We start from the raw sequence: 12,748 nt of genomic DNA, 5'->3' as shown, positions 1-12,748 counted from the left end.
ATAAAAGCAACATGTTTCATAAATGACTATTTTGCACTTAAAAAATGTTGAAAAACACTAGAAGATAGTAACATCCCATAATATCACCACCCTCATTTGGTAATTATAAAATTAGGCTGTAAAAATTTTGTTTTACTGTCAGTCCTATTTGCCTCTGCCAAAACACACCCCAACTGCTTTACTTAGGAATAGTTTATCACCATTACCAATTATGCTTTTCACCTTTACTTTGTGCTTAGAAAGGTCATGTCTATACATTTGCATATATTATTAAAGATATATATGTATGTAAATATATTTTTTAGACAATAGCTTGTAAATGCAATTTAATTTTTTTCCCCTTCTTGTTGAATTTTTGTTTTTTTTTTCAAAATCGGGATATTGGCCAGACGCGGTGGCTCACGCCTGAAATCCCAGCACTTTGGGAGGCCAAGGCAGGCGGATCACCTGAGGTTAGGAGCTCGAGACCAGCCTGGGCAACATGGCAAAACCCCGTCTCTACTAAAATACAAAAATTAGCTGGATATGTTGGCATGCGCCTGTAATCTCAGCTACTCGAGAGGCTGAGACAGGAGAATCGCTTGAACCCAGGAGGCAGAGGTTGCAGTGAACCGAGATTGCACCACTTCACTCCAGCCTGGGCGACAGAGCAAGACTGTGTCTCAAAAAATAAATAAATAGGTCGGGCATGGTGGCTTATGCCTGTAATCCCAGCACTTTGGGAGGTCGAGGCGGGTGGATCACCTGAGGTCAGGAGTTCGTGACTAGCCTGGCCAACATGGTGAAACCCCGTCTTTACTAAAAATACAAAAATCAGCTGGGCATGGTGGCACGTACCTGTAATCCCAGCTACTAGGGAGGCTGAGGCAGGAGAATTGCTTCAGCCTGGGAGGCGGAGGTTGCAGTGGGCCGAGATCGTGCCATTGTACTCCAGCCTGGGCAACAAGAGCAAAACTCGGTCTCAAAAAATAAATAAATAAATAAATAAATAAAATTGGGATATTAACACTGATACCATAATATTATCTAACTGTGTAGACCTTATTCACATTCTGTCAGTTATCCCCAAAATATCTTTATAGTAAGAAATTTCCAGACCATATGTTACATTTAGTTAACCTGGAACAGCTTCTCAGTCTTTCTGTGTTTTGTGACCTTGACATTTTCGGAGAGTACCAGGCAATATTACATAGTGTCTTTCAACAATGGTTTGTTGTTTCCTCATGCTGGTATTGACGTTTTGTGCTTTCCATAGAAATGCTACATGAGGGACACTGTGTTCTTCTCAGTGCATCATATTCAGAGGCACCTGATGTCTATTTGTCTCACCACTAGTGATATTAACTTGGATCCCTTGGTTAAGGTCAGGTTTCTGTCAGATTTTCCGCTTTCTCCAGTTTTTCTCAGGAAAGTTACTCTCTCCCTTATTTCCAACAATAATTGTCTTGCGGAATGATATTTTTAGATTTCGTTGATGTCCTGTTACTCCTCACACATTTAACCCTAGGCTTTTAAAATCTATTGATGCTTGTGTGAATCATTTATTCTTTCCTAATGGTGATTTTTAAAAGTCCGTCATTTCTTCTTCGTTTATTTATAGTTGACTTTCTTCCCCAAAAAAGAGCTCTCTCTTTGCTCTCATTTATTTCAGTGCATATTCATGGATTCTTATATTAGTCTTAATGTGTTATCGTTATGTATTTTGATGCTTAAATTATCCCAGATTTGGCCAGTAGGAGTTTCTTCAAGCTGCCTCCTGTGTCTTTTGACACATCTCCATTGTTCTTTGAACATATTCTTTCTTGTGCATGTAGAATGTTTCTCATTGCGTACCTTCTCTGCCTCAGCCCTAGAATCAGCCGGTTCTCCAAGAAACTCTGTATGACAGTGTCTGTTTCTCCATAGGCTAGCCAAGAGTGACTTTTTTTTTTTTAATTTTTGCCAATTCAATAGTTGAGAAATAGCATCTCAATGTAATTTAAATTTGTATTTCTTCCACTATGAGTGGAATTGAACATCTTTTAATATGTCTAAGGGATATATATGTGTGTGTGTGTCTGTGTATATGAGTAAATGTGAATATATATGTGTGTGTATGTATTTTCCCATGTCCTTTACCCATTTTTCTGTTGTTTCTGTCTTTAAGAGTTCTTTATGTATTATGGTTATTACTCCTTTATCTGTGATATGATGCAAATATTTTCTCCCATTTTATCTATTGCCTTATGTTTACAATGGAGGATTTTTGGCCATATAGAAATTTTAAAAAAAAATTATGTAGTCAAATTGATCAATCTTTCAGTCTTCCCAATTTTGAGTTGTAGTTAGCAAAGCTTTTCCTACATCAAGGTTAGAGAATTCACGTTTTTTTCCCCCTTCTAGTGGTAGCATGGCTTCATTGCTTTATTTAGATCCCTGATTCGTTTGGAGTTTATTTTGGTTTACGGTATGAGGTTTTCCAGTGGCTAGCCAATTATTTTAACATTATATTAATCCATTTTCATGCTGCTATGAAGACATCCCCTTGACTGGGTAATTTATAAAGAAAAGATGTTTAATCGACTCACAGTTCAGCATGGCTGGGGAGGCCTCAGGAAACTTACAGTCATGGCAGAAGAGGAAGCAAACATGTCCTTTTTCCCATGACAGCATCATGGAGATGTGCCAAACAAATGGGAGAACAGCCCCTTATAAAACCATCAGATCTCATGAGAACTCACTATCACAAGAACAGTATGAGGATAACCACCCCCATGATTAAATTACCTCCTACTGGGTCCTTTTCATGACACATGGGGATTATGGGAACTACAATTCAAGATGAGATTTGGGTGGGGACACAGCCAAACCATATCAAACATCATTTATTAAGTAGTTTTTGCCGTGGTGATTTTTAGATGCCACCTTAATCATATACAGTACTAAAACTTCATCTGCATTTGGGTCTGTTTTTGAACTTTATTACTCTGTTGGTTTGTCTGTCTATTCTTGTGTCAGTAAGACACTTTTCATCATGGAGGCTTTAGACTGTGATTTAATGTCCGGAAGAACTTGTCCTTCCCTCTAGTGTGTTAGTGTTTTCCTGGCTGTTGCTGCACATTTATTTTTCAATATGAGGCTCAGTATCAATTGTATGTCTCCATTAAAAAAACTTGGTTTATTTATGAGGATTACATTAAATTTCTAAATTAATTTATGATGAACTGACGTTTTTATGTTAACTTGTTCTGAATATGAGATGTCTGTTGTTAAACTCTTCATTTGTGTCTTTTTAAGAATGCTTTAAAGTTTTCCTCAGATGTGATTTATACATTTCTTTTAAAATTTATTCTTAAGTACTCAATTTTCTTTGTGCAACTTGCTTTGTTTCCACTTAAAGTATCACATATAGCTGAACAGGTCAGTATGTGTTGATCTATTTCATTTTAAAAAATGGATCCATGGTAAGTTATGTCTGTGTATCTATTAGTTTGGGGGAATGTGAGGGTAGCATAAGTCATAATTTCTATCTTAAATAACTAAAACATAGTTTTGGAAATCAGACATGTTTATTTATGTACATTAAAAACTATAAAAAATTCCTGTGTAGGTATTTAATTCACTTCCTTGAATTGAGCCTAGAAGAAAGTGTTGAATTTAGTTTAGTGGAGAGGACCAAAAAGGACCTTCTGTGTGACAATGGCATGGGCTAAAGTAGAGGTAGAGTTTCACATGTTGTGTGGGGTCAGTGAAATAACTAGCTCAGACGGTGTTTCTGTACCCAAAGATAAAAGTAAGAGCAGTTATTGGACAACCTCGAGTGCCCAAAGAAAGCATTTGGATTTGTCACACTGGCAGCAGAGGCCTTCTGAACTACTAATCTATTGCATTGTAACAAATTATCCCCAAATGTATTGGCTTAAAACATCAATCAACATTTATTATCTCTAACAATTTTTGTATGTCAGAGATTTGGGATCAGATTAACAGTGTTCAGGCTTGGGGTCTCTTGTGGTGAAGTCAAGATGTTAGGGCTGGGCATGGAGGCTCATGTCTCTAGTCCCAGCACTTTGGGAGGCTGAGGCAGGAGGACTGCTTGAGCCTAGGAGTTTGAGACCAGCTTGGGCAACATAGTGAGACCCCATCTCTATTAAAAAAATAATAATAATTTTAAAATAGATGTTAGCCAGTCTTCAGTCATCTTAAGGCTTTACTGGGGCTGGAGGATCCTCTTCCAAGATGGTGTACTCAAATGGCTGCCAAGTTGGTGTTGGTTGTTGGTGGGAGGCCTCAGTTCCTCCCCTATGTGGGACTTTTCACAGGGTTAAGTGTCCTTATGACATGGCAGCTACACTGCCCAGATCAAGCGATGCAAGGAAACAAGACAGAAGCTTCAATGCCCTTTTTGACCACGCCTTGGAAATCATCCCCTATCACTGTCACCATGTTCTGTTCCTTAGACACAAGCCAGTAAATTCCGCCCACATTCAAGGGAAGGGGAGCTGGGTTTCACCTTTTAAAAAGAGGTGTGTCAGAGAATCTGGGAACAGATTTTACAACCACCACACTGTCCTAAAGAGGAGTGATGGTGTAATTTTGAAAAGGAAAAAAGTCTGGGATCCAGACAAAGATTAATCTGGTAGTAATGTCAAAGATGAATGGAAGAAAGGGAGAAACAGAGGTGGATCGCAGTGCTGCGATCTAGCAGTCAAGTGATGGATTTAGTTGGGGGCAGTGAGAGGGCAGAGGTAGGACACATGGAAGGGAGGCAGCAGAATCCCTTCCATGATAGTTGAGTGATGGTTGAGTTTTCAATGACTGAGTATGTAGAGAAAATCAGAGCAGTGACTTTGGGGAAAGCCATGGTTTGGGATATGATTAGGAAGGGGAGCTGGATCTGTTGCATTAGAGAGAAAGAAGAGCCAGTTGGGTTCCTGCAGGAGCGAAAAAAACAGAGTGATCAAGAGCTTCAGATGTTGCAGAATTCGCAGAGAATGATGTTTGAAATGAATGCATTTGCTTGCAGGGTTATTATAGGTGACAGCAGTTTAAGTGGAGTAGAGCAATTTTGGAAATTGGATTATAACATTTAATTCGATGATTAACTTTTTACAAAGTGCTTGAAGTGGGAGGATGAGGGGCTGGTATACCATTCACCACTCAGATTTTGAGATCTTACATCTTTCTGCCTCCTGATAGTACCCCCAAGCCTCCCTGGAATGGCACTTCCACTCAGCTCTTGGATTGAGGGCAATGGAGGAGGATTTTACCTCACTCATTTTCAGGGATTCTTTTAACTGCATGTGAAATCAACTTACTTTATTCTTTTTTTACTTTACATATTGCTTTTAACTATCATGTGTGCTCTCCTCCAGCCCCATTCATTTCCCTCCCCTTCCCTTCTTCCTGGTCGGTAAGCATTTAAGATCATGATCCAGTACAAAGACCTATTCTTCTCCCTTACCTCCCAACTTCAAGCATGATTATATTATTCATATACTTTGTTAACTGAACTTGCAGGGATGCAATTGATATATAAGAAATATAATTAAAATTGCAAGCAGCAAATGTAAATACTAAATTGAAAGATTCTTGGTTTTTTAATTTTAATTTTTTGTAGAGATGGGGTCTTGTTGTGTTGCCCAGGCTGGTCTTGAATCCCTGGCCTCAAGTCACCCTCTCACCTCAGCCTCCCAAAGATCTGGGATTACAGGCATGAGCCACCACACCTGGCCTTATTTAGTATTATTTTACGTTCTGTATCTGTACATCGATTTAATCTGTTTTCAAATTAGTGAAATAATTATCAATAACATGGAGCCAAAACATGAAAATAATTTTAAAATGTCTTTATGTGACATAACATAGATTTGTGTCAGGATTTGAGGTTAAGTGGACCAAAGAATTGTGTAGTAAAACACTGACAAATCCAGAAATTAAATGTGAGTTTTCTCTGTAACATGATGCGACGATGATTATATTATTATTATTATTTCTGATAGGGCTGTTTTCCTTTTAAGAAGAAATGTTGGGTCCATTTAAGACTTAAACTAAATTACAATAGCATTAATAATTATGGTTCCAAATTAAGAGTAGTCTTTATGCTGTGGAAAAAAGAACTATTGTTGATAAGTTCGTTTTAGCACAAAAAGATATGATTGTTCTCAGTAACATCATCTTTGAATAAATAGGGCAGCCTCTGATGATGTAGCCTCGTTTTGCAGTGTGCGTGGGAGGTGAGCATAGAAGAGAAAAAAGGGCCAGGAGACGGTGAGAAGGAATAGCAGAAGGGAGGGACACCTGGGTGCCCTCACCGTGGATGGCACAGATCGTAAGTGACTGGAGGGGGCAGAGGCTCTGACTATGTCAGTACTGCCATTAGGTATTCATTACATAGACATTAAGCTTTTTCTGTGTATCTGTGGGTGTGAGAGAGGGAGACAGAAAAGAAAGGGAGTGATAATGTATATGTCTCTGGAGATCACTGTGTTGTTTACTTTTACAGTTAAAGATCTAGGGCCAGGTTGCAGTGGCTTACACCTGTAATCCCAGCACTTTGGGAGGCTGAGAGCAGGTGGATTGCTTGAGCCCAGGAGTTCGAGACCAGGCTGGGCAACATGGCAAAACGCTGTCTCTGCAAAAAATACAAAAATTAGCTGGGTGTGGTGACACACATCTGTGGTCCCAGCTACTCAGGAGGCTGAGGTGGGAGGATCACTTGGGCCCAGGGGGTCGAGGCTGCAGTGAGCTATGATTTTGCCACTGCACTACAGTCTAGGTGACAGAGACTCTCTCTCAATTAAAAAAAAAAAAAAAAAGATCTGGATATATTTGGAGATTCTGTCATGGTTCTTACTCCTTGTACTTGAGCAGTTGACAAAAAGTTAATCTGGTTAATTGATACATTTTCCATTTCCTGTTTCCCACTCGTCCTATCCCCTCCTCTTTCCCTCTATGTTCTCTGAGTCTCACTTCAAACTTTGTGGGTCCTAGAAGCTTCCACCGAGAGTCTCTTCCATTTCCAGGGCCCTACACTTGCTAGGCACATTGTCCTTCTGTGTGCTCCATCTCCAGAATGTCCTGGGAATCACCCTGTGTGTAGGTTTCTACAACCTGTGTTATTTGTGTCTGTTTGTGTGTTTGTTTTCGCTTCTCTGAGGGAGGAGCCAAGTCTCATCCATGTAGCTCCACATGTAATAAATGTGAGTCGAGTGAACGAATGAAAGATTTCCCCAAGCCTTGTAGTAGACGTGCTTGGACCATGGTGGTCCATCAATGTGGCAGTGGAGTTCCTGAGCATTGAGGATTGGGAGACGTGTGACTAGAGAGGTAGACCACACAAGCCATGAAGCATCTAGGGGTGACTGCAAACTGAGTGAGGCAGGTCTCCTGGTCCTGTGCTGCTCCACAAAGAAGGTTTCAGGGATGACTTGGAAGCAAGAAATAGGTAAATGCAGTGCTGCGTGCTAAGCGTTGCAACCTCCTGCACAAACTGCTCTGGGCGCTTCAATTAATTTGGACTATGAGGGTTGGTCTGGGAAGACTGGCGTTTTGAGTTGAGTCTTCAAGAGCGTGCAGTTGCCCACCAAATGGAGAAGAACAAGGAGCATGTTTCAGAAGCAGCATGTACCACACTGTAGAGGTGAGAATTGTCATTTTCTTGAGAAGGTGTAATGGAGCTTAAGGTTTGGGGCATTGGGAAGTGGGAAAGCAGCAGGAAATGAGATTGGAGAGGGCCATGTGTGTAATGCTGAATGACTGGCCTTCCCCGTTGGCTGTAGGGAACCACTGGAAGTTTTAAAATCAGAGGAGTGGCGGACATTCACATTTTAGAAAAATACCTGGCAGCAGTGTGGAAGATGGACTGGAAGGGGAAGACTAAAGAGAACAGACGAGTTAGGAGACTGCTGCAAAGTGAGTGCGGTGAAGGGCCTGGATTAGGCCTTGACAGTAGCGATGTGGCGGAGAAGACGAAGTTGCATGTGATTTTGGGAGGCGGAATTTGCGTGACATACCGGAGCTGCAGATAACAGTTGTGGGAGGGATGGAAGAATAGAGAAGGAAGCTTTTTTTAACCTATAGCCATTGAATGGGAGAGTAGAAAGGAAGCATTGAGTTTGGTTCTGGACATTTTAGAATGGGGCACCCAAATGGAGAGAACCAGCAGACGGAAACGTATTCACACGTGTGTGAATGGGCGAGATTATATAAGGAGAGCTTGCTGAGCAAAACGAGAGAGGGTCATGCACAGGACTCTGGGATACTCCAACATTTAAAGGGCACACTCAGGAAAAGAGCCATTTAAGAACAGTTTCAAAAGGAGAGATAGCCACCAAGAGGTCAAGCTGAGATGAGCAGGAATACGAAGCCATTGGATTTGACCAGCCAGGGCAACAGAGTGAGACGCTGTCTCAAACAAACAAAAGCAACAACAAAACTTTTTCAAAAGAATTTGTTGTAAGATTTTTAAAAATACCAAGCACTTTTCAGCATGTGTGTGCGTAGCAGGGGTAAATATACATAACATAAACTTTACCATTTAATTATTCTTGAGTGGTTTTTTTTGGCATTAAGTACATTCTCATTGTTGTACAACCATTACCACCATACATCTCCAGAACCTTTTCACTTCCCACGATTGAAACTCTGGCTGGGCGTGGTGGCTCACGCCTGTAATCCCAGCACTTTGGGAGGCTGAGGCGGGCAGATCACAAGGTCAGGAGTTCAAGACCAGCCTGACCAACATGGTGAAACCCTGTCTCTACTAAAAATATAAAAATTAGCAGGGCATGGTGGTGTGCGCCTGTAATCCCAGCTACTCAAGAGGCTGAGGCAGGAGAATCGCTTGAACCCGGAAGGTGGAGGTTGCAGTGAGCCGAGATCACGCCACTGCACTCCTTTCTGGACAACAGAGTGAGACTCTGTCTCCAAAAAAAAACCAAAAAAAAAACCTCTGTACCCATTAAATAACTCCCCATTTCTCTCTCCTCCATCTGCTGACAACCACCATCCTACTTTCTGACTACTCTGGGAATCTCATACAAGAGGAATCATACAATGTTTGTCCTTTCGTGACAGGTCTGTTTCAGCACAACGTATTCAAAGTTCATCCATGTTGTAACATGTCAGGATTTCCTTCAGCATTTTAAAAATATAATTTGAATATAGTTTTTTTTTTTTTTTTCAAGAAACCAACTATTTACAACCATTACAAAGTCCTACGATATGCCACATCAGTTTTACACAGGGAAGGGAATTAGAAGAAGGGAATTCACATCGATCACAGACATCCTATTGAGCATGTGTCAGGCGCCACATTGGTTCCAAGTGCTTCATCTAACTCATTGAATCTCCATAACAATTCTGTGCGGTGACATTATTATTTTTCTCATGTTGCAGCTGAATAAACTGATTTTCTGACAGTTTTATGTAGCTTGTGCAAGGCCACACAGCTGGCAAATAACTGAGCTAGGATTCAAATCCTGATCTTCCCAATACCCAAGGCCATGCTCTTTTTAGGACCCTTCAGTTCTCCCTGTAGTCCTTTCTCTAATTATGTGACTCTAAAGGAGTCAAATCTCTTTGCTTTGAATTTAATGAAGTTGTGCTTTAAGGTTTTCCTGGTGTTCAGCAAATATACAAGGCTCCTCATGACATTAAACTGCGCTTATTTTGTATTTAACCTTTTAAGAACAGAATCAAGCATTTGCCAAAAGTAGAGAATTAATTGTGTAACTAATTAATTCAGTTCACATAGTTATTTGTTTAATGTTGTTTGTCCAACTTAATATTTATCTGGGGTCGTTGACAGAACTACATTGATTTGTAGGATAGATTTCTGAAGGAAAATACTTTTTTTAAACTAAACTTAATAGTTTCTATTCTAATCACAAATAGGAAAGGAAGAAACTTTTTAAAATGAAAAATATATAACCACTCATTTTTGAGGATCTCACAAAAACAAAGTATTATGCAAATAATCTGAAGCCAAAAGCCACAGGCTGAGATTTGCCATGCTGAAGTTTTTTTTTTGTTATTATTATTATTTTTTAATCTACAAATGTTTCTTTGAATTCTTGAATGCTCTATCCTGTGCCAGTAAAAGATGTTTTTCTTTAAAGATCTTAGCAGTGACTGACATTACTGTTTGAGCAGATGATCCTGAGAAAGTAACCAAAGCCATTTACAGAACAGGCGTTTCTGTAACTTGGGCCCTTCACGGAAGTAAGCCAATGGGCTTGCGTGTTGTTTGAAGACTGGGCTTATCTCTGCATCTTTTTTCAGTGTTTTGCTTTGAGAGCATGACTGACTTTGAGTTTCATCTGCACTCTGTGACCAATTGTGAGAGAGACCCAAAGTCTGAAGTTTGTGTTGACTTTAGAAAGGCATTCTCTGAAGCCTTTTTTTGGAATGAGTTTAAAGAAGGAAGAGTACCAAAAGCCAGGTCCGGTCTTGTAGTGGATGTTTTGGAAAGAAAGGATCATGGTTCTCTGGGACCATCAGAGTGGATCAGATTACATTCTAATGTAATGATGAAAACAAAGAACAGTAAATCAGAGAGACTCTAAAACATCCTAAAATCTTCCCTCAGGCAAATAATACCAAATCTTCGAGGGCGGATAATTGTTTTCTCTCCATTTTCTTTTTTCTTGCAGATTGACAGAATTAAAAATTTGACAAGCCCCATCAGTGGTTCACTTAAGTGTTTTCATATACAGGTGATTAGAAACTATAAAATCTCTTCTGCTTTATTTTAAAGCTATTGTCTTGCTCAGACTGCGTAATTTAAAGGCAACTGTGTAATTAATGTCTATGGTGAAAAATTTCTGATCCTAAAAGTCATGGACAAAAGGGGGCGTTTGCCTGCCTAGTGTCAAGGAGCTTAAACTGTAATCAGAAGTCCATGCATTATTGTTTTATTCAAATGTAAAGGGAAGATGAATGCTCAAGATACAGCAAAGGATCTTCTTAAAATATGCAATTTGTGTGACTCTTGCTGAGTCAGATGAGTGGGTGATGCTGGGCAGAGCTGTAGAAGAAAACTGACTTTCAGCAAGGAATAAGAATCCATGCTAAACAGTACAGGAGTGAGGCTGAGAATATGCTCAAGGAGAGTGTGGTGGTTGGAATGTTTGTCCCTTCCAAAACTCACGTTCACATTTAATCCCCAGTGTGGCAGTATTGAGAGGTAGAGTCTTTAAGAGGTGATTGGGTCATGAGGGCTTTGCCCTCATGAATTGATTAATCCACTCATGGATTAATGGATTAATGGGTTAGTGGATTAATGGGTTGTCATGGGAGTGGGGCTTGTGGCTTTGTAAGAAGAGAAAGAGAGAGCGACACTCAGCCCCCTCGCCATGTGATGCCCTGCCCTGCCTCGGAGTCTGCAGAGACTCACCACCAGCAAGAAGGCTCTCACCAGATATCGTCTCTCAACCTTGGACTTCCCAGTATCCAGAACTGTAAGAAATAAATTTCATTTCTTTATAAGTTATCCAGTTTCAGGTATTCTATAAGCAACAGAAAATGGACTAAAACAGAGACGGAAGCCTCTGGAAGGGGGAAGCCTGAGTGGTTAAGTGGAGAGTCCAGCAGCTGAGGAGAAAACTTTTGACCTGAAAGGACTAGATCTGGGACCCAGATGGAAAACGACTTCCTCTTTTACCTTGGGGTTTGAGAGAGTGCTCACCCTGGGTCTAGGAGTGGAGGTAGACCAGCCTAACAGAAAGGACTGACTCCAAGGAATTGCTAGCCAGAGGGAAAATAAAATAAAATCATGGAAGGCTTGGTAGATGCCTTTTGATACTTTAAACCAAGCTTGTCCAACCGGTGGCCCGCAGGCCACATGTGGCCCTGGACAGCTTTGAATGCGGCCCAACACAAATTAGTAAACTGTCTTAAAACATGAGATTTTTTTTTTGTATGATTTTTTGTTGTTGTTGTTAGCTAATCGCTGTCATTAGTGTTAGTATATTTTATGTGTGGCCCAAGACAATTTTTCTTCCAGTATGGTCCCGGGAAGCCAAAAGATTGGATACCCCTGCTTTAAACCTACCATGATAATTGGATACTGTGAGATTTTTATGTGTAAAATGTAGTCCAGATGGATAGTATTTGAATTCCCAGGATACACAGCAGTAATTTTTTTGTTTTTCGTAGCAGTAAATTTTTTGGTGTTTTTGAACAAACTCGAAGTCTGTTATTCACTGCGGAGTACCAAGTAGGATTCTCTCATTAGCAGATAAGAGAAAGCAAAATATTATGTCTTTACAGGAGAAAACTATGTATTCAATTAAGATAGGGTGACAAAACCCAAGTGTGAAACCTACTAGTGGGGACTGGCAGAAAGAGACCCTATTTTACACAGTATTCTGTCGTTCCGTAACATTATTCTCTAATTGGCATCTCTTAGAAAATGGCTGGATTTGGCCCACTTAGTTAAGTAGGTCCAGGAGGGGCAGAGACTTGGAGTTTATTCATTTTGGGAGGAAGCCCAGAATAGTCAATAGAACTGAAGGTATGACGATAGTGTTAGGTACATGTCCTGTAATGTAGTTGGAATCCTAAAAACTGGGATAAGTCTGAGGTGTAGGGGTTACCTGATTACAATTTATCCCTGGTTTTTGTCTTCATTGTCTGCACTGCTGTTAGGTTTTCTGAAGCCTTGTCTTCTCTAGTTTAAATTGGAGCAGGAATTATTCTTTGATAAAAGGCAGCACTTCAGCTAACTTTCTCACTCAGAATATATTTAGTCAACAGATAACTGTTG

The 12,748-nt window shown here is 40.2% G+C and overlaps 1 long non-coding RNA gene across 2 annotated transcripts in view; it reads left to right on the top strand.

Annotated features, from left to right (window-relative positions):
- The first annotated feature begins 438 nt into the window (after positions 1 to 438).
- The window catches only part of LOC129040624 (uncharacterized), a 141,361-nt gene continuing 129,051 nt past the window's right edge, over positions 439 to 12,748 (top strand). The window contains exons 1-2 of one of the 2 annotated variants that reach the window (XR_010126989.1): positions 439 to 5,606; positions 6,587 to 11,441. This is a non-coding gene — a long non-coding RNA (uncharacterized LOC129040624). Of the gene's footprint in view, positions 11,442 to 12,748 lie in introns of both variants that reach the window. The other variant, XR_008503691.2, reaches the window with a different exon arrangement.

Source organism: Pongo pygmaeus, chromosome 6 (genome assembly GCF_028885625.2).
Source record: "Pongo pygmaeus isolate AG05252 chromosome 6, NHGRI_mPonPyg2-v2.0_pri, whole genome shotgun sequence".
Lineage (NCBI taxonomy): Eukaryota > Metazoa > Chordata > Mammalia > Primates > Hominidae > Pongo > Pongo pygmaeus.
Note: the sequence above shows the minus strand (reverse complement) of the source record. Positions and strands in the feature narration are given on the sequence as shown.